We start from the raw sequence: 25,809 nt of genomic DNA, 5'->3' as shown, positions 1-25,809 counted from the left end.
TTGTTAGAAGGCATGCTTGGCTTAAGGAGCAATCTCTGCCTGATCATGTTAAAGCAAAACGTTTGGATGCTCCTTTACAGCAGGACCGCTTAATTGGCAATAAGGCTGAAGAAGTTCTAAAAAAGATGGAAGATAAAGCTAAATCTATGCAAACTGTGAAAGATTTCTTACAAGTGCAACCTCCTAGATTTAGTAGGCATTGGCCTACTAAGAACTGGTTCTTTCCAGCTCCTTCCAGAGCCACTACGGCCAAACCCACAAATTCCAAAACCACCAGGCTTCAGTCCCAAGGGACTTTCAGAACTAAGCAATGGGGTGCTTCCACTTCCAAATCTGGGAACAACAAGGCACCACCCTATGGTAAGCAGTCTCAATGACTTCCCTTTGAAATTACCAGGCTCTTACCTCTTAGCCGCCCCTTTGGAGAGAAAACTGGCTCTTCATTCAAGAAACTGGCAACTTATAACCCAGGACAAATGTGTTTTAAATGTAGTGTCCCAGGGATACAGATTTCATTTCCATACGCTGCCAACTCCAAACAGGTGACCAGACCTGCCCCTAAATCAGTGGGCAGAGGCTCAGAAACAAGTACTTTCCCTCCTAAACATTGGGGCTATTCAGCTAGTACCAGAAGTAAAAAAGGGACTAGGTTTCTATTCCAGACTTTTCCTGGTACCCAGAAAAGACAAATCATAGCGTTCAATTCTGGACCTGTCTACTCTAAACACCTTTCTGGACATTCCAAAATTCAAGATGCTGACTCTTCACCAGTTACTTCCTATGCTAGGCAAGGATGCCTGGTTGGGGCTTACCTGCATATTCGAATCAGGGAATCTTGCAGAAAATTCCTACGCTTCAAAGCAGGCTGCATGCATTATCAGTTCTCTGCACTGCCCTTTAGCTTGTCTACTGCGCCCAGGGTATTCACAAAGTGCCTGGCTCCCATAATTGCATTTTGCAGGCAAAGAAATATTCAAATATATCCATAACTGGACGATTGTCTAATTCAGGCGAAAACCAGGCCATTCTTCTAAAACATCTGGTGTTTGTAAAGACTTCTTACCTGTCTAGGGCACACCATAAATAAAAAGAAATCTCAGTTGGTACACTCAAAAAAAAAATACATTCCTGACTGCAAGCTTGAAGACATCTGCCCAGATGGCTTTCCTTATGCCAGAAAAGCAAATTCATTTGGTGACTTCTTCAAACAAGCGGCCATAAAAACCCTGCTGTCTGCAAGGCAAATACTGAAAGCCTTGGGGTTCATGGCCTCATGCATTCTTCTAATTCCATATGCAAGACTGCATATGAGGAAACTTCAGTGGTACTTAAAAAGTTTATGGAGTCATCATTGTCACAGCCTGGAAACAGTGATTCCTATCATACCTTGCCTGTGCCTAGAGTTCCTATGGTGGGCAGAGGCCTGCCACCAAAACAAGGGACTGTCATTCATACCACTCCCTGCCGCTCAAACCCTAACTACAGAAGCATCAGACTATGCATGGAGGGGGCTCATCTGGCAGGAAAGTCCATTCAGGGCAAATGGAGCCCAAATCAAATGCACCTTCATATCAATCAAAAATAATTGCTAGCTGTACAGAATGCACTGACAGCCTTCAAGGACTACCTTCATCCAGGACAATTACTGATAAAGACAGACAACACCACGATTATGTGGTACATAAGCAGGGGGGTACACATTCCTACCCCCTCTGCAGATTATCCATGGCATTGTGGAATACGGCCTTGAGCTACCAAGTACAACTGCAAGCTCAGTTCCTGCCAGGTAAACAGAATGTGCTGGCAGACGAACTAAGCAGAAATCTCATGGACCCTCACTAATGGAAACTGGAATCATCGATTTTCACCATGTTGACCTGCAAATGGGGGAGTCCAGACATAGACCCGTTTGCCTCACCGCAGAACTACCAGTTGGACAAATTTTGCACAAGAACTCATTACAAAAAAAGCCTGAAAAGTGGATGCTCTGTCCTACAGCTGGAAAAACCTGTCTGTCTATGCCTTTCCCCCTCTGCCTTTGCTCTCCAAAGTTCTACTAAAAGTCAAACAGGACAAGCCAAAAATGATTTTCATTGCTCCAGACTGGCCTCACTAACACTGGTACCCACTCCTGCTCAGTGCGTCAGACATTTCTCCGTGGCACCTGCCTCAGACACCTTCCTTACTGTCTCAGCAGGAGAACCAAATTCTGCACCCTCAGCTCCAAACATTGAATCTTGCAGCTTGGCTAATCACTTAAATTCACCCTTAGCATCCCTCCGCAAACCTGTGATGGATGTTATTTTGGAGGCAAAAAGACCTAGTAGTAGGAAATCTTATGCTGACAAATGGAAAAGATTCTGTGCCTAGAATCAGTCTCAAGGGATGAGCACAGCAGTGCCCAATTTACCTTAGATTTTGCAATACTTAACTGAGATGCTTCATAAGGGCCTGTCTTTTTATTCCATTAAAATCCATGCCTCAGCCATTTCAGCTAGTTACAACACAGACCCCCCCCCCTTTTCTCTCATCCTCTTCTAAAGCAGCATCTCAGAGGGACCAAAAATGTGAGACCACCCAGGAGAGTGCCAACCCCTGCCTGGGACCTTAACTTTGTATTGGAGAAATTCACTCTCCCTTCTTTCGAGCCTGCTGCAACTGCAGACTTAAAATTTCTTTCCTGGAAAATAGCCTTCCTTTTAGCAATCACTTCAACTAGAAGGATATCTGAATTACAGGCCCTTATGGCAGTGGAGCCTTTCATCATCTTTCATGTGGACAGGGTGTCACTCGGGACCAATCCATCATTCATGCCCAAGGTGGTATCCAGTGTGGCTCTTAATCAGTCCATTCATTTGCCAACTTTCTTTCCCAATCCACAGAACAAGGGAGAGCAGATTCTCCATTCATTGGATGTACACAGACAACTTAGATTCTACTTGGACAGGACTAAATATCGAAGAAAATTTGAACTACTACTGGTATCATTTGCTGCAGGGGCAGAGGGGAAGGCTTTTTCAAAGCAAACCATTTCTAAATGGATAAGCCATTATATTAATTTCTGTTATAAGCACCATAGAAAACCTATCCCCCAGGGGATCAGATCTCATTCCACCAGGGCTGCATCTACTTCTGCAGACTTTCATGGAGGCGTTCCTACCAAGGATATTCTAGAAGCTGCTACCTGGAGTTCAGTTCATACTTTCACCAAGCATTATCACTTAACATTTTTCTCTAAATCCAGAGCTGGCTTTGCCACTGCTGTTTTGCAGGGCCTTATAGCTGGTCCTAATGCTGTATAATTCCATCCACCCAACCTTAGCTTTGGGAATCTACCCAAATGTAATGACTGCAACAGTGAAACACGATGAACATAGTACAGTTGTGTACACTTACTCTAAATGTAGATGTTCGAGTGTATTCACTGTTGCAGTCCTGGTTACTCTCCCTCCAGCCCCCTGTTTTTCTTTTACTATACCTCTTCTTTCTTTTATAATGCTTAAAAACCTTTTTGGTGTATTTGCTTTTGTTTGGAGATATATTTTTGTGTTTTTTATTATACATATAAATATATATATATTTTGTTCCCCATTTGGGGGGCACCTGACATCTGGGGCAAGAAAAACTGATGTAATGGCGTCTGCTGCATATTTTATACCCCTGATGACCTGATGTCATGGAAGAAGGGACAGCAACTGACGCAGGACCCAAGACTTTGTTAATCAGGCCGACTGAGGGCAACCTGCCAGCAGATTACCCAAATGTAATGACTGCAACAGTGAATACACTCTGACATCTACATTTATGGTTGTGTACACAGCTGTACTTTGCCTGTGATAATGGTTTCATGGGTGTAGGTCAAGGCTGTCCAGGCTAAGAGTTCCTCAGTGGGAGTATTGTTGGGAAGTATGTAATTGGCTATTATGGTAATATTTTTCTTTGAGTTGATTCTAAGCTGTGTTATGAGGACTTCAAAGTTGTTATCATAAGGGTTATTTGATGGATAGGTAGCCTGTACTTGGGTTATCTTTGTAGAAGATTGCAACCCTGCCTCCCTTCTTTTTAATCCTGTCTAACCTGTGCACGCAATAACCTTGTGGGGAGCATGTTTGGGTCTCTTATATGGGGTTTTAGCCAAGTTTCTGTTGCTATAAGAATGTCTGGTAAGTATTGTGCAATGACTGCATGAAAGTCTCTGATTCTGTTAACTAGTCATGTTAAGAATGAGCAGATCTGAAGTTTTAATGTGAGGAAGGGGTGGAATGGTAGTCATGATGGTATGTTGTATAGTATGTGGCCTGGGATTGGGGTGTTTATCACCACTATTGATAATCTGTGATCATATACATGCACGTTTGTGTGACACTTTGGAGTGTATGTGAAGGTGTTTGCTGAAGTGGTTACTAGTATTGCTGACAACTACAGGTTTGTTTGAAGTGGACGTATGCAATAGGTGTGTGATTGAAGAGTTGGGAGGAGATGGCAAGGTAGGAGGAGTGGACGGTATTAGTATAATGTAGTGTGGGGCCATGGACATGTTGCATTTGTAGGTGAGAATAGGATGTTGGGTAGTATACAGATAGTAGTGTATAAAGTGTGGGCAGGAGAAAGAGTGTGGTGTGTGTTCTTTGATCTGAAGTAGTTTACTTCATTTGCTCTTCAACCGGTGGAACTGGTGGGTATCGGATCCATAACTGATCTGAGCTGGCAACTTCACAAGCATCTGCTCTGAGCTCCAAGCCCCTCCCCCTACCCATAACACACCACCACTACCTTCCAATCCTCAGATCTCATTTGCCGCTGCTTCCAACGCATCGTGATTTTTGAGCACCAGGTTGTGAGTAGGTTTTTTGAAGTATTTTTCCCCTGTTTAGTAGTGTTTAGTGTGTGTGCTGGTAGCATAGGTTTCCTCCCTTCCTCCCCTAGCTGGTGCTTTGAGTGTAGGTTCTTTTCCGTAGTTTTTAGGTATTTTTGTAGTAGTTAGACCCTGTGTGCTTGTGGTTCTCAGTGTGTGGTGAGTGGAGTGTATCTTTCAAAATCTTTTCTTGTTTTTGGGACTAGTTATGGCTGATCTCCCTAAGCAAGTTTTCAAAAGATACACTGAGTGTGGCCACAAACTGTCACCTGCTGACGGCCACACTCTGTTTTTTTTTTGTTTGGGTGCTGCCCATCTGTCTACGGACTGCAAAATTTGCGCGGGTTTTTAACCCGCGAGCCCTTAGAAGATCGTAGGGCTAAACTAGTGATGAAGGGCCTGCTCCCTTCTACGGAGGTGTCTGCCTCCACTTCTGCTTCGTTCACAGGTGCGGCTGTGACTGCCTCTCCTTCTACTCCCATCCTTGCTTCTCTTCCCTCCCAGGCTGGGACTCATCCTCCTGCCTCTTACCCTGTGGAAGGGGAGCATAGAAATGGCAGAGAGAAGGAGTGATAAAAGAAAGCTGTCTCCGGACCTTTGACTCCGACCAAGCCTTCCAACAAACTTCAGTCCTGGCACCGACCTGACTCCCCTCGGCTCCGATCTCCTAGATTTTCTCCTGAGCAGAGGAGCCCAGGCCATGTTCTAGCGCCTCGGTTCTTCAACCCACCAGGTCGGAGTCCATGGCTTCATCGCAGTCCACCTGCAGTCTTTCCGAAGTTGACATGGATAAAACGCGGAGATTTGCACACTCATTCAGATGGGAGACTTGCTGGCCCCCTCTCCCTCTGGTTGGGGGAGCGTGCTTACATTCTTTACACCTATATCTCCTTCTCTGATCCGACCCCCAGTTTCGGAGTACATGGATCCAAGAGCTCCCGTAGTCAGAGGGTCGGCGCCGACGGTACCGGTTTCCCTGACGCTGGCAGCTGCTTGGAGCGTGTCTGATCCGAGTGGCTGTCAGAGCTGGAGCCTGGTTGTCGGATCCAAGGGGGTGGAGCTTTTTCCTTGGCTCCGACCTTTTTTCGGGTTATGGCCACCTCCTCGGAGCACCATCTACTTTGGGCCCGGCTCCAATTCCCGCATCGGATCTGGGGAGAGCAGTTCCCTTAATGGTGTCCCAGGAGGCTTGCTCTCCTTCGGCATTCATCATGGAAAGGGTTCTTTCCAGTTGATCGAGGCCCCTGACTGTATCTTCGGACTCCGCCCCGACTCCCTCTGCTTTGTGTGTGAATCCCGTCATTTTACCACAGGGACAGCCCGTGCTCGAGGAGCCCCAGGCGGTTTGCCTTGAGGAAGAACAAGTAGTTTGCAGAGCCCCCTCTGGAAAGCCCCACCGGAGAGGTTCCGTGCAAGAGGAGGCACTTGGACTCCTCCCTGGAGTCCCTACCCTGAGGACACCGATTTGGATGATGGGGAAGGTTCCCACAGATCACCTCCCGAGGATGTCTCCTTTGGAGACGACATGGAAATCTTGCTCCAGCGGGGAGGTTGGTCTGCCCCAAAACCTTCCTCGGATGAATCATTGTTCCTGGAGGCTTTCGGCACGTGCCCATCTACTTCCTGGGTGCCCCCTCCCGTAGATCCATTAGTAGACTTGGTCACCTTGCGGGCTTGGAAGGGACCGGACACTGTGGAACCAATCCCTAAATGCCCGGACAAGATATTGAGCCCTCTTGCAGACATGCTGGCTTGGGATAAAGGGTCCCTGGCAGACGCTATGGTGGTAGCATCCACCACCAAGAAGGAACTAGCCCAAGAGAGTTCCTCTGTCCATCCTCCTGACCGTGAGTCTAGTATGATAGATCACCTAGGGAAGAAGGTTTATGCATCGGCGACCTTTTCTATCAGGGCACTGAACTGTCTGGCCCATGTTACTTGACTACAGAGCGACCTGGTTGAGGAACTGGCTGAGTCTTCCCCAACGTCCATGTTGCAGGAGGATAGGGCTACATTCTCTGCGAGGATGGCTACCTTGACAGCGGTTTCAAATATGTCTATGCGACTCCTCTCACAAGCGACTGAAGGAGCAGCTAGGGTGGCTGGGTCCGGCGTGTCCATGACGTGTAACCCCTGGCTCAGATTGTGTCTGTTCACAGTTTCCTCTTTGGTAGGACCGTCCGTGACACCTTGATCCAGAGTGAGAAAGATGGGAAGACACTGCCATCGGAATCAGTTTTTCGAACCTCAAAGATCCTTTTTCTGAAATCAGCAAGGGCAAAAGTTGTGGTTCCGGAAGTCTCAGTATTCCCGGAACACTCAGGGCCCTTATTCCCCTAATGGCAGAGGGGGACAGGACAGATGCTGGTCCAGAGGCAGAGGAGTTTCGAGGAATTTTGGGTCTCGAGAACCGTTCTCGGACAGGCCCACATAGCAACCCTAAGGGGTTGCCCAACTGCTCTGCTCTATAGGCATTCGGGGATCACCTATCATTGCACATGGAGGCATGGGAGTCCATGTCATTAGACCATTGGGTGCTTCACATAATTTCCAGAGGCTGTTCAATCCTGTTTGTAGTTCTCCCTACACCTTACAAACACCTCCCCAGACGTACCACCCACGCAAAGGGAGGCAACAACACTAGATGTTTCCCAGCTGCTAAAGAAACAAGCTTCAAACCCGTCTCCCCCCAGATCAGTCCGGATCAGGCATCTACTCCAGGTTCTTTTTGGTGCCAAAAAAGACAGGGGACTCGAGGCCCATTCTGGACCGGTCTACTCTGAACCTGTCAATGTCCAAAAAGAAGGTCCGGATGGTCACTTTACAGTCCATCCTGCCGTACCTGCAAGAGAGCGATTGGATGACCTCCAGTCGCTGGACCCCACACAGTTCGGCTTCGTCAAGGGCAAATCATGCCTCCTGAACCTAGTGGATTTCTTTGAGACAGTTACTCAAGCTATAGATAAGGGAAAGGAGGTACACACTGCTTACCTTAACCTTGCTAAAGCATTTGACACCATTTCCCATTTAGGTATTATTGATAAGCTCACCAGCCTGGACATAAACCCTTACGTCACAAGATGGATCGCAAACTGGCTCTCAGACAGATCCCATAAAATAAGAGTATCGGGATCTATGTCCGAATCCAGACCAGTAATGAGTGGTGTGACTCAGGGCTCTGTCCTGGGGCCCCTCCTGTTTGGCATATACCTCTCAAAAGTACAGGCAAGCACGGAAGGGCTGTGGCTGACTAAGTTTGCGGACGACTGCAAACTGGGTGCTATAATAGAGCCTCCGGCCGACATGGAGATCCTCCACAAGGACCTAAATGAGACTGATGCATGGTGTCGAAGCCATGGTCTCAAGCTAAATGCAAAAAAAGCGTAGTAATTCCCTTTGGAAAAAACAGAGTACCCACAAACTACAGCATAGGAGGTAATCCCCTGAAATCTGAAGAAGTAATAAGGGATCTAGGGACCCAAGTAGATAGCTTTCCTTCGATAACCACGTTGCCAAAGTGGTTAGAAAATCCTGTGTGACCCATCTGATCAAGAAAGGGTTTGCATCAAGATCTAAGGATGTAATGGTGCCCCTCTACTCTTCCCTCATCAGACCCATTATTGAGTACAATGCACCAATTGGAATGTACCTGGCTAGACATCTCCAGCAGCTGGAGAGACCACAGAGGTACCTACCTAACAAAGAGGATTACTGGCCTCAAACAGTTGCCCTGTGTAGCACGATTGAAAAAGCTAAGACTGTTCTCTGTTGCATACTGCTTTCTCAGAGGCGATCTCTGTCTAACATACAGAGCCATGTCCAACCCAGAATTGTTGAACATGCTCCATCTTAGCAAAACCAAATCTACTCGAGCTACACGCTCTAGGGATATAAACCTCAACACAACAATGAATAGAACATGCTGGAGGGATAGATTCCCTTCACAGAGACTTCCCTTACTATGGAACAGGGTCGCGATCTACACAAGACAGAGCCCCTCACGATCACTCTTCAAGAGGAACCTTGATGGGTGGATGGGTAACAGAAAGTTCACACCGGGGATCACATCAACAGCACTACTAGATAGGGGCCATGGGTACTAGCTGCTAGTACAAGGGTCTAGGGAACTACTTAAGGGGCGATGAATAACGCACAACATGGCTGGGCTAATATATGCCTTCGGGCAGATAGCCCAGTACCAACCTATGAACCTAACCTATGTACTTATTCGACCTTCAGAACCCCTACTATCACATAGATGCACAGAAGCTCCAGGAGGGTTCTCTGCTTCCGGCTAGGAGACAGTCATTTTCAGGGTGTTCACCAAAGTGATGGCACTAGTAGCGGCTCACCTGAGGCTTCAGGGGATTCATGTCTACCTTTACCTGGAAAATTGGCTCCTTACTGCTCCCACTAAGCATCTACTTTGTCGGACCAGATACTATTTCCTACATCTTGCACAGTATCTAGGGATTACAATCAGCACAGTCAAATCTCTTCTGAACCCTGTCCAGGTTATAGAATACATAGGAGCACGGATAGTCACGTTACAGACAAAAGATTTCCTGACCTCTGAGAGAGCGTTCAAAATTAGGATGCATTTTGCCTTCATATACTGACGTCGTCTTCCCTCTGCAGAGTCTGTTTTAAGGGCCCTAGGTTCTATGGCAGCGACGATAACATTTCTACCGTGTGCTCGCTTACATATGCGAGTTCTACAGTGGACTCTAGCGGTGCAGTGGTCTTTGTTAGATCTTCCATTGTCACAACCGATACACATCAGCAGAGTCTGCAGGTCGTCCCTTGCTATGGTGGATGCAGTCTTCGGAAATCTTGGAAGGATGACCTTTTGTTCCAGCCCCTGCCCAAGCCACAGTGATCACGGATGCCTCCCAGCAAGGGTGGGGGGGCATTGTTTAGGAAGGACAGTCCAAGGCATGTGGTCCCCGATTGAGACCAGTTTGCATATAATCGTTCTGGAGATGAGGGCGGTACTTTTAGTGTTGCAGGCCCTTCATGCCTTTCTACCACTGGGAGCCATTGCAATCCAGTCAGACAACATGTCAGTGGTCTGGTGTATCAACAAACAGGGAGGGACCAGATCTTACCCCCTTTGTCACGAGGACATGAGAGTTTGGGAATGGGTAATCTTCACTGGTCATTTTTTGGTAGCAATGCATATTCTGGGGTGGTCCAAAATTTTGGCTGATAAACTAAGCCAGGCTATTCTGATGCCTTACGAGTGGTCTTTGAATCCTTCAGTAGCGGAACAGATCTTTCTAGAGTGGGGTCAGCCTTGCTGTGATCTCTTCGCATCTCCTTCCAATGCGAAGTGCAGCGAGTTCTTTGCTCTGAACCCCATGCCGGGAGAGTCCCCCAGAGACGCTCTAGTCCATGGTTGGCCTCCGGTCTTCTTTATGCTTATCCTTCCGTACCCCTTATTCCGGTGTTCCTACAGAAGGCTTGTCAACTGGGGAGCTAAGTGATCTTCATTGCCCATTTTGGCCTCTCCAGGTATGGCTTCCCTTCCTTTGGTCTCATCTTCTTGCTCCTCCTTGGATCCCGGATCCCATTCAGGATCTCATTTCTCACCCCTCGAGGGTCCCTCATCCGAATCTGGGCAGTCTGCAGCTCACAGCTTGGTTGCTCCAGTTCCCTTAATTGTTAGGATTCCTGGATTGTCTTTCAGTCAGGTCTGTTCTGGTGGCAGCTCATAAGTCATCAACCAGGAAGATTTATTACAGCAAATGGAAGCATTTTTCCTTTTGGGCCTCTCAAAGGAGTTTAGATCCTTTCACGGCTCCCATTCCAGCTATCCTTGACTGTTTGTCAAATATTTTTCAACAAGGCGCTAGCTCATCTATGGTCAAGGTTCAACTAGCTGCCATTTCTCATTTTCACGTGGTGAGAACTCTGCTTCTTTGGCCTCTTCCAGATTGTGCAAAGCCTTTATCAAAGGTACCTTCCTCTTACATCCTCCCGTCAAAGATCCCATCCCCCCATGGGACCTTACTATGGTACTTTGTGTTATTTGCTCCTCCATTTGAACCTGCAGCAACCACAGATCTTAAGTTTTTGTCTTGGAAGACAGCCTTTCTAGTGGCTATCACCCCTGCTAGGAGGGTTTCAGGACTTCAGGCGATGTCTGTCAGGGTCCCATACATGATTTTCCACAAGGACAGGGTTTCTCTTCACACCAATCCTTTTCTCCCAAAAGTAGCATTGGAGGTTAATATAAATCAAACTATCAATTTACCTGTTTTCTTTCCAAATTTTACAAACAAAATTGAATACAAGTTGCATTTGTTGAATGTTCATAGACTGTTACGGTTCTATTTGCACAGGACGAAAACTTTTCGTAAATCTGACCAGTTGTTTGTGTCCTTTTCTAAACCTTTTTTGGTAAATCCATTTCCAAGGTGACCATTGCCAGGTGGATCTCCCTATGTATCCTTCAGATCTACAAGGACAGAGCTCACTCGAGTAGGTCCATGGCTACTTCTGTGGCTTTTTGGTCGAGAGTATCCTTAGACAACATTTGTTCTGCAGCTACTTGGTCCTCATCTCATACCTTTATTTCTCACTATAAATTGGATTTGATTTCTCGAAGGAGAGCATCCTCCGTTTCCGCAGTGCTTCGAAATTTCCTTCCATGAGGCCACCCAGGTGTTTAGTAACTGGGGACTCTGTCCCACCAGTTGAAGATCAAATGAAGTAAACTACTTCTGATAAAGAAATTATGTACTCACCATAACGTTCCATCTGAGTAGTTTTTCTTAAGTTGCCTTAAACCGTTCCTCCTGCCTTCCCCCTGGTCTTACCATATAGACAGCGCTCGTAGCTGGCTTTTTGTATGTGTAAGGTGTTTTGGGATTGGGTTGCTCAGTGTAGGGTGCAGCAAACTCGATCTGAGGGTTGGAAGGTAGTGGTGGTGTATTATGGGTAGGGGGAGGAGCTTGGAGCTCGGAGCAGATGCTTGTGAAGTTGCTGGCTTGGATCCGTTAGGGATCTGATACCCACCGGTTTCACCGGTTGAAGATAGATGAAGTAGAACTACTCAGATGGAACGTTATTGTGAGTACATAACTTCTTTTTTGGAATGTTAGGTTAGCTTTATGGTGTGATAAAGATGATGTAGGGACAGTGGGGTGTTGGTGTAGTCTTGTGTATGTTATCATATTTCTCTTATTTAAACACTTTTATTAAATTGAGAAATAGAGCTATAAAAAAGGTATACTGATGTAGGAGGTTTCTTTTTGACCCATGTTTACTTCAGAGTGTAAGGTACAACAACTACTGTTATGAAGAGAGGGGGAGAGCAGTTTCATTTGACATTTAAATGGTAAGACTGGATGTTCATCATATTGATCACTTCTGCAGTACCCTTGGCTATAGAGTATATTCTGCCAAGGATATAACAGCCGGACAGCTTACAAAGTTTCAGGGTGCCTTCCGTGCACCCAAACTGTCAGACAGCTCAAGCTGACCTGACTAAAAGACAAGTTTGGGTGCCAAGACCCTCAGAGCTTTACTGTTGCCAAACAGTATGCTCCTGTTAGTCTTTTGAGGATCAATAGTAATGGTGCTGTATCACTTTACTCTTCAGGAAACCTATTTTAAAGCTAGGAGTTTGTGTTTTAATGGGCTGTCTCTAGACTATCATTCATTTAACATTTGTTTACTGGGAAAGTCCAACTTGGAACAAAGCCAATTTTCAGCAGAGCCCTGGGGAGAAATACTCCAGAAACATGTCTTTGTAACTTGGGAGGAAACCGGAGCACCCAGAGAAAACCCACACAAACGCAGAGAGGACATGCAGATTCCGCACAGAAGGCACCCCAGCCGAGAATCGAACCGGAGAACCTCTTGCTGTGAGGTGACAACGTTACCGCTGCATCACTGTGCTATCATACGTTTAAAACAGGAGTGCTCTTTTTTCCTGTCAGTTTAAAAGTTGTGTAAAATAAGTGAAAAACTTTTTTTCCTCTGCAGAAGTTGTTTATTTTACATTTGTGGAGCTGGCAAAGTTAGCCCTTTTTACTGTTTTTCTGTGAAAAAAGTGATTTTGGAAGTCTTGTTTTTGCCATTTGTTGATTGTCTTGGGGAAAGAGGCACCATTTTCAGTTTGGCCACTAAAATAAAAAGTTAAGCAAACCGCATTTGCTACCACAGCAGGCTACTAATTTGCCACAGGTGGTTCACTCTCCTTTAGCCATTTGTTGAACTTCAAACGACTCATCTTTTATCCAGGACCCCCTGGTGTGACACCTACAATCACTGTGGACCATGGATTGGCCACATCCTATTCAGCTGTTGGTGCCTGTAAGGGAGAGCCACTCTCGTCTGCCCTGGGGAGGGAAAAGGGAGGCTTCTCTGTTGTACAGAATGCTGTGCCCATCCCTGGGGAAACTGCTGCTGTCATTAGTAACACGGATGGCACCAGTTTTCTTTTCAAAAAGAAACCGAAAACAAAGCCTCATTTTTCCTTAGACAGGAGTTTACTGGGTCTGGCTCAGGGTTTATTTCTGGTTATTGATCCTTCTTTTAAATGCTATTTATCCTTCTTGTAAAGTTGTTTTTGGTAAAAGATGCCTCTTCTGAAGAGGTTCAAGATCCTAAATCTGAACAGGAAGAAGGGGTTTATCCTAAGTTTTTTTGATTCAGAGGAGAGCTCATTTTCTGTTTCCATGAGGCTATTGCTGGAATGGGCCAGTGTTTCCAGTTTTAGAACATTGAAGTTTCTCATTCCCTCAGAGAATCTGAGTTGTTATAGAAGGAATTTCCAGAATCTGCACCCATTCCTCCTGTCCTGTTTGCTTTAGAGTATATGCATGTGTTACTGCCTGCAGTTTTCCTGATAGTCATACATACTGTCTGCCTGTTTAGGTGCAGTTGGCTGGGTTCCTCACTCTCTCAAATTTTTATACATTATTTTTCTGCTGCTAAAGACTTAATTCTAATCCTGCTCTTTTTGATAAGTATGGGAACATTTATTGATAAGTATGGAAAAAAAGTGTTTACGTTTGCAAGTTTGATTTTATGAATTTTAAATTGTCAGGTTCGTATGTTAGTTTGCTCTAACCGATTGTAAAAGTATGAAGTGTTTTTTTTTTTATCTGTAGGTTTCTTCTTGTGAGGAAAAATCTGCTTTAAATTAGTTTCTTCTGTTGCACAGGTAATGACTCATTGTTTACAGTGTATGTATATGACTGTGTTGGTACTTCCAGGACAGGACTATGGCCACTGGTACTCTTCTGAGGAGGTTTAATGATAAAAATGAAATTTTAAATTCCCCTTTTTGGTAAAGATTTAGTTTTTGGCCCTTCTGCTGTAGAGATGATCAACATGTGTGATGGGAAGGATAAGCTGATCCAGGGAAGATTTTTCAGCCATCCTTTTTGAAATATTCTAAGCGGTTCTTTAACTCCACATCCAGTTTTGACAAAAGTCAGAATAAACAATTGCAACAAAGTATAGGTAAAGAGACGTTTAAGAAGAAATGGAAAGGGGACGGCAAAAAGAAGCCTTGAACCTCCCAAAACCAAGGACAGCCCAACAAGTCTGATTATTCAGAAGACATTATGACCCCTTCCCGACTTGGCCTGTTTTTTTCTTCCTGAAAGTCTGAATCCATTTTTCTCATTGGCAACAGATAGTTTCAGACAACTGGGTTTTGAAGATTATTCATCATGGTTTCAGAAGGCATTGGGAGGAAATTTCTTCTTTCTAAGGGATCAGTCCTCATCCTCGGGTTCTCTTGTTTCTACCTGTTCTTTATCTCATGTTGTCATAAGGAGTGATAGAACAATTTCCTCCTTCCCAGATGGGGAAGGGTTTTTATTCATGGATGTTCTTAATGCCAAAGAAAGAAAATGCTTGGAGACCAGTTCTGACTCTTACTTTACAACATCTTTTTGTGATAGTGCCCAAATTTAAAAAGTCTGTTCACAACCTGCTACCTCTTCTTCCCCTTTCAATTTTCCTGGTAACGCTATACTTAAAAGTTGCTTATCACATACCTGTTCATCCAGACTTAACACGTTTTTTAAGATTTTGTGTGTCTGAATCACATTGTTAGTTCTTTGTCTTACCCTTTGGACTCTCCACTGCATCAAGAGTGTTCACAGTGTCTAGCTCCAGTTATAGCAGGCTACAGGGTATCCACATTTTTCCGTATTTAGATGACTTGCTTATCTTTGCAGTCTTTTTCAGTGTAGGGAGTCCCTCTCTTCGGCAAGAGATATCTTACACAAAATGGAATTCCAATAGAACATTTAAAAATCTTTCTTGACTCCTTCATACAGGATTGTTCCTGAGATGTCAACTAGATATCCTGCCAAAGATAGCCTAATGTCTGGCCAGTATACCAAAGCCTTTACACCTTCCTGTTGTCAGACCTGCTTACTACTTGCAAGGCATAAGTAACATATGTGACGTATGGATGCCTAATCTTCAGAACTTCTTTGCTACCAATCCTAACGGTACCTTTAAATTTGGTCTGTATGCCATTCACTAAGCTGGTTCATCTACCAAGCCTTCTAAAACATAAGTGCCTCATTGAAGTTCTTTCCTTTTTTTCTTGTAATTTATTTTCATGTCATCCACGAAGGGGAAATATGGGTGTGGGAGGCAATTTCCCTGTAAAGACAGACACAAGAATTACCTTTTTTGTTTGGGTGCTGTGCACAACCATACTCACTGTGATATCTGTCATGCATTTGTCCCAGATATATTCTGTAGTCTTCTGTCTTCCCTTTCTGTTTATATAGAAAACCAACATTTGAAGTTTTTGTCCCAAGGTACCACGACCGAATCCACCTGCCCCAAAGTTCAGCTGCTGCTTAAGAAAAAGGCTAAAAGAGCACATACTGAATTTCCTGCTGTTCAGCCTCCACTAGATATCTCTTTCGGGTTGAATGAAGAACCCAAGGACTAGCTGGTGCTGACACCAATTCCCCCTGCCACAGCTCAGTTGGAGGCTGACACTGTGCTGCCTACTCGCACATCCACCGAGACTGTATGTATGTCTGGTACAGTTGTAGAGGAGGAGCCACAGCTGATTGTATCTGAAGGGCCTGGGGGAATTCCCCAAGTTTTAGTTGAGGAAGAGGTGGCTAATACCTTCATTGACTCTAGGCTGTGGTGTGAACCACCTAGATTTGTCAATCTTCCTTTAAAAAAGAAACTGAAAAACAAACATTTGACTGTTTTGGCTAACAATCCTCAGAAAGAGTGGCAGGACTTTACTGAAGGGCTATGCAATGCACTCATGGCTCTGAACCCCCCACAGGGATTGTCTCTCTTTGCTGCTGCTCCTCCTCCATGGTCTTCTACCCCATTGATGTGACCTAGGGATTCTAATTCTTTCGATGAGCAGTTGGACACTGGCGAAGATTCCTTAGCATATTCCTGTCATACACTGCATTAGCTTTTGGGTCTGATGATGAAGATTTTGTCCCTTGGCTTTCCTTTTGAGAAATTATCCTTAAGGGATACAGTGGTCTGTATGATAGAGCACTTTTAAGAGGGATTATTCTCAAGTCTCAGAGGTTCAAAAGAAGTATTATGAACTCTTGCAAATGGACTCATCCAGACTGTCTGCAGGCTTTACTGTTTTAGCTGCCCTGTTGGGCACTTTTGCAACATTAGCATTTCAGGCACCTGACTCTCAACCTGTGGCTCCTAAGAAGGTGGACAGCTTATATAAAATGCCTGATGATCATAAATAGTACTGTAAAAGTTCTTCTTCTGATCCTTCTGTGGTTTCAATGTCCACAGATAAGCCATCCAAACTGCTTCCAAGCGTCTACCTTCTGAAAAGTTCAGTCGTGATATGGAGAGATAATGGGGAAAAAGTGTATACTTCTGCTGCTTTGGTTTTTAGGGCCATTAACTATCAGATCCACATGACTAGATATATCTTGACTGTTTTATCCCAGCTGGGAGAGATGTTGGTTGATGTACCTGATTTTGGACAGCGAGACTTCTGCTCTTTCTCCTAAGTTCTGGCTCTCAGGTTACTCACCATTTTGTTAAATGCAGCTGTGATACAACTAATGTCTTCTCTAGGGAAGCTGCTTCTGGTTCTATCATGAAAAGATATTCCCGGTTTCATTTGGATTCTCCCTTAGACCCCCAGAATCTTTTTGGTACTGCTGCTGTAATTTTTTTTTAAACCCTGCAGGATAAGGTCAAGGTTATGCAGAACTACAAACACATTTTTGTTTCTTCTGTACTTAGGATACAGAGGAACAGTCCTTCAAAATCTTCATTTGTCTGTCTGCAGGCAAGACATTCTGCCACAAGTAAGATGGTTTCTAAGTACATTTCTCCAGATAAACCTACTCAGAGCTTTAGAGGCCAAAAACCTTTTCCTGGTAAATTTGCCTGACATTCAGCCTCCCCTCCCCATCTAACAGATTGCTCTTTCCTTCGGGATGGCCCTTTCCTTCCTTGTTTGGCAATAGATAACCACATACATCTGGGTTATCTCCATAATCAGACATGGTTATTTTATTTTATTTAATTATTTAACATTTGTTTACCAGGAAAGTCCGACTTGGATTTAAACCAATTTTTTTCCGGCTTTGAAGTTCCTTCCTCCATTTTCCGGCCTTCCCCAGCCTCTTCCCTTGCTAGCTTCCTTATTTTCTCTCTGGTCCTGCAGGATCTGGAGAAATAGGGAGCCACATAACCTGCTCTCTTGTATTAACAGGGAACAGGTTTTTATTCCAGGCTGTTTCCTAGGAAGGAGGGGAAGTGGAGGCCCATTACAGATCTTTCCTAGCTCAACACGTTTCTCAAGTTTCCTTCCTTTAGGATGTTCTCATTAGACCCTTGTCCCCCTTTTGTTTTCCCAATTTTTTTTCTGGTCTTTTATTCCATTTGACCCTCTCTTCAGGAAATATTTGTTTCTCTGTCTCTCTCTCTCTCTCTCATTATCAGTTCTCTGCTTTGCCTTTTGATCTTTGTACAGCTCCAAGGGTGTTTACCAAATGTCTGGTCTCTGTGGTAGCTTTTTGCAGACTTCAGGGAATTCAGATATTCTGTTTGGACAATCTTTTGATGTAAGCCCTCTCTCAGCAGCTCCTGCTTCAAAGTCTACACTTTGTTTCTCCTGTGCAGTGTGGACTTTGCCCTCAATTTCAAAAAGTCTGTGTTGACTCCCTCTCAGGACCAAGTGTTTTTGAGTTGCAGGATTCTGATCAATGTTGGTTTCTGCTCCAGCTACCAAAATACTGTCTTTGACTCATTTTCAGTCTGTTCTTCCTGTTCCAGTTCTTCCTTCAAGGGAATTTCTCTGAGCCTTGGGGTTTATGGCGTCAAACATTCCCATGGTTCCTTTTACCAAACTCTGCATGAGGAAATTTCAGTGGCATCTCAACACTGTTTGGCTTCCTGGAGTTTCCAGTCCCTCTTTTACCTATCTCAAACACTTAACTGCTCTGGTGGATTCTGCAGATCTCCCTAAATCCAAGTCTGCCTTTTCAGTATCCTCTTCCTACTCAAGAGCTGTGCATGGATGCCTCCTCCAACAGCCTGAAAGTTCAGAGTCTTTGGTCCCATCCAACAAATATCAGATCCCATCAATGTCAAAGACATGAGGGCTCTAATACTAGCAGTTCTGGCTTTTCACTGCCTTTGGGTTCCAGGTCCTTTAAAGGTCTTTACAGACAATACCACAGTCATATGGTACATCAGCAAGAAAGGGAGCACAAAATCTTGCCTTCTTTGCAGGCTGGCTGTTCAGGCTTGAGATTTTGCAACCTGCCATCACCTGGTTCTTCAGGTGGTTTGCATCCCTTCAGAGCATAGTTAAGTTTGACTTTTTGGGTAGGTCCAGGAAACATCTTCATGAATGCATGCTTCACAGAGGGATGTTTCTGGACATTTTCCATCAGTGGGGTACTTCTCAAGTAGATCTTTTTGGCATCCCTCTGAACAGACGAACTTCCCAGGTTCTGTTCCAGATTTCCAAGTCCACTGGCTTGGAAAGTGGACTTAGTCTTTTTCTTGGAAGGGGGTGTTTCTGTATGCCTTTTCTCCTGTTCCTGTACTTCCCCAGGGTATTGCACAAAATCATGTGGGACACACTCAAAATCTTGCTGTTAACTACCTTTTTTGCCCAGACAACACTGATTCCCCTTTCTGTTGTCCTTGGCCTGGTAAAATCATCATGTCATCTCACAGGATGGATCTTCTCACACAAGACAAGAGGTTTCTCATTCACCTTCACTTGTCCATACTTCAACTGACACTTTGAGTAGAGTTTTGAATCCTTTCAGACACCAATTTTCTAAGGACGTGTTTCAGGTTTTGCAGGCAGCCAGAAGCCACCTACTAGAAAATCCTATGTGGCTAAATGTAAGATATTTCTATTTGGTGTCTCAGGCATGACCAGGACCCTTTTTCTATGGGGGGGGGGGGGTCTCTGTGGTACTTTCTTATGTGAGTGAATTGCTCAGTTCTGGTTTGGCATATTCTGTTAATGTTCATTTGTCAGCCATTTCTGCTTGACTGCCTTTGAATTCACCTTTTGCTTTTAGTTTTGAACTCAATCAGTTCCGAAGTAATTCTTCATATCAGTCCCCCAAGAAAGCCTATTCTTCCTTGGGATCTTAATTTTGTTGAATAATTGACTCAGTCTCCTTTTGAGGTTCTTTTCTTTTTCCCTGTAACATTGTACTTTGAGGATTGTTTTCTAAGTGGTGCTTACTTCTGCCAAGAGAGTTTATGAACTCCAAGCCCTTGTGGCGGTTCCTCCTTTTTTTGTTTTTTCACAAGGACAGGGCGTCTCTTCATACTAATCCTTCTTTGATGCCCAAGGTGGTTAATGATTTGTTCTTGAATCAGTCTGTTCATCTTCCCTCCTTTTTTTCTTCTCTGCAATCTGTTAATGAGAAGATTCTACACACCTGGGATTTACATAGTCAGCTCAGATATTACTTAAGACAATTGACATCAGAAGATCTGAGGAACGTCTTGTTTCCTTTCATGTCTAGAAATTCGGTTTGGCAGTGTCTAAGCAAACCAGCTCCTGGATCTCTAAAGCCGTTTATTTTTTTATTCTTTTAATGGCAAGCGGCTTTCCTCTTCTTTTTGTGCTCATTCTACCAGAGCACTGTCCTCTTCTGGTGCTTTATTCACGGGTCCATATACTAGATCCATTTTGGAAATTGCTACTTGGTTGTCTGTCCACACTTTTACCAAACATTAAGTTGGATGTCATTGCCAGGGCTGCCCTTCATGGGTTTGTAGGAGGGGTCTTCTTTGCCTTTCTTCTCCCATACTCTCCAGTAGTTTTTGTACTCTACCATGAATAAAGAATACTGGTACAGTATATACTGTATTTTAACATATTGTTTGAAAATTATCTGTATACTGTATTTTAACATATTGTGTAAAATTTTACTTACTGTGGAACTTTTCTCCCCGGGCTTCCGCTGAAAATGGACCTGTGTCCAGTCGGACCATCCTGCTTAACAAATGTAAAATAAAATAAAATAAAAAATAAAATAAATAGTACAATTGTGGAGAATCTTACCATATTAATAGATGTTCTACTTCCCACTTCTGCAGCATTCAGTCCCTTCCTCTGCCCCTCTTTTATTTTCTCTTACCCTGATATTTGAGGGGTTTTCTCTTGCATCCTTATCTCCTTCAGCTTCCCTTCCTGGATGGGCATGTTATTGTTACTCTGGGGTTGCTCTGGTTCTCCTGGGGCACTTCAGTTCTGAGGATTAGGTGTCCATATGTCACATATGTAACTTGCATCTTATGTGTAGGACATGCATCTGATGTACGACAACTGGTATAAGGGCTGGATGCTAGGCTATCCTTGGCAAAATATTCCCCAAGAATAAAGAATACTGCAACAATGAAAAGTATGACATTTACTGTTGCAGAAAGATCTTGTACAACTGTACTTTTCTCCTTTTTGAACAGTGCTTTATACACATCATTTTTTATTGAAAGAAATGCTTTTGACAGTCTTACTTGGGCGCTCCTGTTAAGTTCTAGTGTATGTAGCACAATTTAGGACGTTTTCAGGTTTTCTCCTGGGAAAGAAGTTTGGCCTTCTTATGATAATGCTGAAATGTTTTGCTCTAGCTAGTTAGTCATCCAACTATCAGTCTATTATTTTTAGCATTTGTTGACTGGGAAATCTGATTGGGTAAAAATACTGCTTTTCACTGGAGGCCAAGTGAGAAAATCTCTACGTAAAGAAACACCATGCAAAGTATTACATGCATGTTCACAGTGCAGATATATTTAGTAACATATTTGCTTTGGTAAATACTTCTCTATTAAAATGTTTTGCAAACTATAAAAAAACAAATTTATGGTAGTGTCGCGGTGGTAGTGCTGCGGTAGCGTTGTCGCCTCACAGTAAGACGCTGTCCGGTTCGATTCTCAGCTAGAGCGTCTTCTGCGTGGAGACATGCGTGAATGGGCGTACCTTCGTTGAAGGTTGTGCGTCAGAGCTGGTAACTTGGCACGTAAAAATCAACTACCAATCATTAGCGGACCGGAGGTCCGCTGTGGCGACCCCTGACCGGGAAAAGCCGAAAGACACAATGGTGGTAGTATGCTCTGTTTACTCTTGCAGTAACCTTCTCTGAATAAGGTACTACAGTTATGGCTTCAAAGTGAGATCAGTGTAATAGTTAAGCTATTGTCATTACTTGTGCTTGGGAGATGATTTGTAGTTGATTAAAATGCTTTGTTTTCCTTTTTGTATTTTATTCATTTGTTTATTGGGTAGGTGAGCTGCTTTGTCAACCTTTTTCAACCATGACCTGGGCTGGATGGCAGTGGAATTAGTATTTGTGAATTTTACATGTAGTACTTTTACTTAAATATAAATAGTTGTTGAATAGCTTGCTTTTATGACAGAGAGGTCTTATGCTGTGTGTTGGAATAGATCCATTGAGTTACTTTTCATAGCATAGAGTTTTCTTTCACATTCACATTTTTTGTAATTATACATTTAAAGTACTATCAATTTCATTGTGTCTGTGTAATTTTTTTGAAGTCAAGTTGGCATACTTTACTGTGGCTGCTTGGGTTTTGTCTGAAACGTATACTTTTCTGTGACCATTCCTTTTTTATCACAGTCAGACATCTAAGGTGTACCAAAAGAGAAAATACCTCCAAAGAGTAAAACAGTAGGAACTTCCCAAATCAACTAACTTCAAAGTAAAAAAACAAAAGAAGATGAAATTGATTACTTCTCTGGCGCTGTCCCCTGTGGCCTTGTGTGCTCCAAGCTCGGCACTGCCCCACATGATTCTAAATACAGCCATGTCTCCTTTATCGATACCAGTACCGGAGTTCCCGGTGCAGACAACTATGGTTCCGACATTTCTGCCGCAACTCCTAGCGGCACCGTCAATACAGGTTCAGTCCCCTTCAGCACCATTGGTACAGTCACCTTCGGCTCTAAGTATGACTCTTCTGTACTCCACGGCGCAGACTTTTTCGGCACCATGTGCTTCAGTGTAGTCCTTCTTGGCACCGTCCTTATTGCCGGTGCAGACCTTTTCCACTACGGCACCGTACCCTTCAGGACAGACCTTTGCCTTTATGGTGCAGACACCTGCAACTACTATGACGCTGACATGTTTGGTGCAGACTTGTTCCACATCATCTTCTTTGGTGCTGACTTCCTCTGCTCTGAGCTCTGCACCTATTGAATTAGCAAGACCAAATATTCCCCTTCATTGGATCGTTTTGCTGTCAGTCAGTATAGTCCTTTCCTAGAAAGGCCAGAATCGCCATCAACTTTCTCCATGAGGTCAACCAAGAGTCTTTCTGAACAGGATGTGTTGCAGCTTGTTGACCATTTGCTTGTGGCCAGAGGTCTCTCTCAACCGTCGAAGTCCATGTTCCCTCATTCAGGTGAACGTATATCTCCTCAAACCCCAACATATACTCCTCCTTCGACTTGTACTCAAGTCTCGAAGCCGATTACTCCAACAGCAGCTTTCTTCCCTCCGACTCCAATAGTGGATCTCACTTTGGAACCAGAGTCATCCTTGTGGCCTTCGGTGCACTGGGCATCGGGCTCTTCTCAGGCCAGTGGCTGTGCTGTTGGGGAGGGCATTCCTAGCTAAATGCAGATTTTTTTTTTCTATGGCACCTTCCAGGGATGCTCTCTTATGGTTCACGGTTCTCTTGAGACTCATGGTCTGGGGGCGGGCTTGTCGTGGCGGGGTGTGACCCCAGTTCTGAGGTTGTCATGCTCTGTTCTGGGCTCCCATCCCTCCTTGGGCGGGCCAGCCTTCCAGGCCATGGAGAAGTGTGCTTGCCTTTGCTGCCAAAGCTCATTTGTCTGAGTCCTCTCCCCCCTCTTGTGCTGCAACTGCCAGACACCAGGCACAAGAGCCTCAGGTTTCTCCTCCTCAGGAGACTCCCCTCTTTGCAGTCTTCCCCAGAACCTCCCACTGAGGAAGTACCTCGCAAAGCATCATGTAAGAGGAAAAACATGGACTCCACTGAGGAGTCATTGACTGAAGATAAGGATTTTGATGACTGGGAAGGGCCCCCACATTCACCCTCTGATGAGGTGTCCTTTGGTGACATCCTTGAGATCCTTAGACGGGTGAGTGGAAGCCCTCTAATCCTTCCCATGAGCAGTCCATATTCCTGCAGGCTTTTCTTCCCAGGCCCCCTACCTCCTGGGTCACCCCGCCTGCAGATGAGCTCATACAGCTCATCGTGCAGCGCCTGTGGAAGGCTCCTGACACCATGGAAGCAATACCTAAGAGACCAGATAAAAGATTATCGCCCCCAGCTGAGCACCCCCATTGGTCACTAGGTCTTCCAGTAGATGCTATGGTGGTGGCAGCTGCAACTGAGAAGGATTTGGCAGAAGAGAGCCAAACTGTCCATCTGCCCAACAAGGAGTCCCGGGTGACTGACAGATTAGGAAAGTGTGTTTTTGCTTCATCGACCTTCGCTGCAAGGTCTTTGAATTATTTGGCACATTTTACCAGGCTTCAGCGAGATGTTATCAACCAGCTCTCTGAAACCTTGGCAGGAGCTGCTTCTGACGAAGTCCGTGATAATGTGGCTTCTCAGCCACCTTTGAGTCCATTTCCAGCTCTTCCATGCATCTTAATTCTCACACAACAGAAGGGGCGGCTAGAGTGGCAGACGCAGGTATAGTCGCCAGACGATATGCTTGGATACAACTTTGTAGACTCATTTAAGGCTTCCTTCATGAATGCCCCCATAGAGGCCACTTTTTTGTTTGGCCCTAAAGTCAAGGATACACTGGCAAGTTGCGAATAAAATGACAAGACCCTGTCTGCTGTTGGCATCAGACACTCTATTCCACAGCGATTCTACTCCAGAAATCAGAGGAGTGGAAAGATCTGGTACGAGAAATCACATGGTCCTTTCTGGGATGCACGCGCCGAGTTCTCCCCTAGAGGCAGAAGGGGAAACTCCAATGGAAGACACTATTACCTGACATTCCACCCAGTCAAAGGGAAACAGCAGCGCACAAAATCCAAAAGCTACTACAAAAATAGAGTCATCCAGACGGTCCCCCCAGACCAGATAGGATATGTTTTTTTACTCAAGGTTCCTTTTAGTGCCAAAAAAAGACAGGGGACTGGAGACCAATTCTGGATCTCAGTACACTAAACAAATTTGTAAAAACAGAAAAATTCCGGATGGTCATAATTCAGTCTATCTTTTCTCTTCTGGAAGAAGATGATTGGATGTGCGCTGTAGATCTTCAAGATGCGTATTACCACATAAAAATGGACAAACGCTCAAGAAGATACCTCCACTTCCGTATAGGAGCCAGTCACTGGCAGTTTCGAGCCCTGCCCTTCGGTCTCTCCACAGCCCCCAGTGTGTTCACAAAATGCATGGCAGTGGCTATCGTTCACTTGCAACTTCAAGGATTCCAGGCATTTCCATATCTAGACTGGCTCCTCACTGCCCCCACCAAGCGTCTACTGGAAGAAGCCTTGCAGTATACTCTCTTAACAGCTCGAAGCCTGGGAATCCCTATAAACTGGGAGAAGTCCAACACAATTCCAACTCCGTCTTCCTAATTTATAGGGGTACTGTTGGACACGAGAAATTGCACAGCATCCCTTCCAGAACACAGACTTCAGAGAATAAGACAACAAGTTCAACCGCTGCTCTGTCACCACAAATCCCCAGCTCGATCTATACTCCAGCTATTGGGGTCAGTGGCAGCCTCTGTTACCATTGTTCCTCTAGCCAGATTCCACATGAGGCTCCTTCAATGGCTACATCTCCCTCAGTGGTACCCTCTACAACATCCTTTGTCTTTTCAGATAAGTGTAACTCAGAGATGCAAGCAAGACTTAGTCTGGTGAACTTCTCAAAACCCCCAACAGTGTTCCTCACCCTTTCAACCCTCATCAACCAATAGCCACGGTGACTATGGACGCCTCCCTGATGGGGTGGGAGGGGATATGTCAGGGAAACTCTGTCCAAGGCACCTGGTCGGAGAAGGGCCCTTTTGCATATTAATATCCTGTAACTCAGTGCGGTGCTTCTAACGTTGCAAGCATTTCACTCCATCCTTCCGTCAGGGACTGTTGCAATCCAGTCAGACATGTCAGTGGTCTGGTACATCAGCAAACAAGGGGGCACCAGATCTCACCCGTTATGCCGAGAAGCGTTGAGAATATGGCAATGGGCGATTACAACCGCTTTCTGATTGCAATGCACATTCCCAGGAGCTCCAACGTGATAGCGGACAAATTGAGCAAGTGCATTCTACAGCCTTAAGAGTGGTCCATCATCTGAGAGCGGCAAAAATCTTCAACCTCTGGGGCCAGCCTTGCTGTGACCTATTTGGCTCTATATGGCCTATATGTAGATATATGTAGATATATATGTCATTCTAAGGGGATCCAGTATTTGTCTGCCTGGGACGACATGATCGACAAGACCACGAATGC

Source organism: Protopterus annectens, chromosome 2.part0 (genome assembly GCF_019279795.1).
Source record: "Protopterus annectens isolate FY-2018-M chromosome 2.part0, PAN1.0, whole genome shotgun sequence".
NCBI classification, from domain to species: domain Eukaryota; kingdom Metazoa; phylum Chordata; order Ceratodontiformes; family Protopteridae; genus Protopterus; species Protopterus annectens.
Note: the sequence above shows the minus strand (reverse complement) of the source record.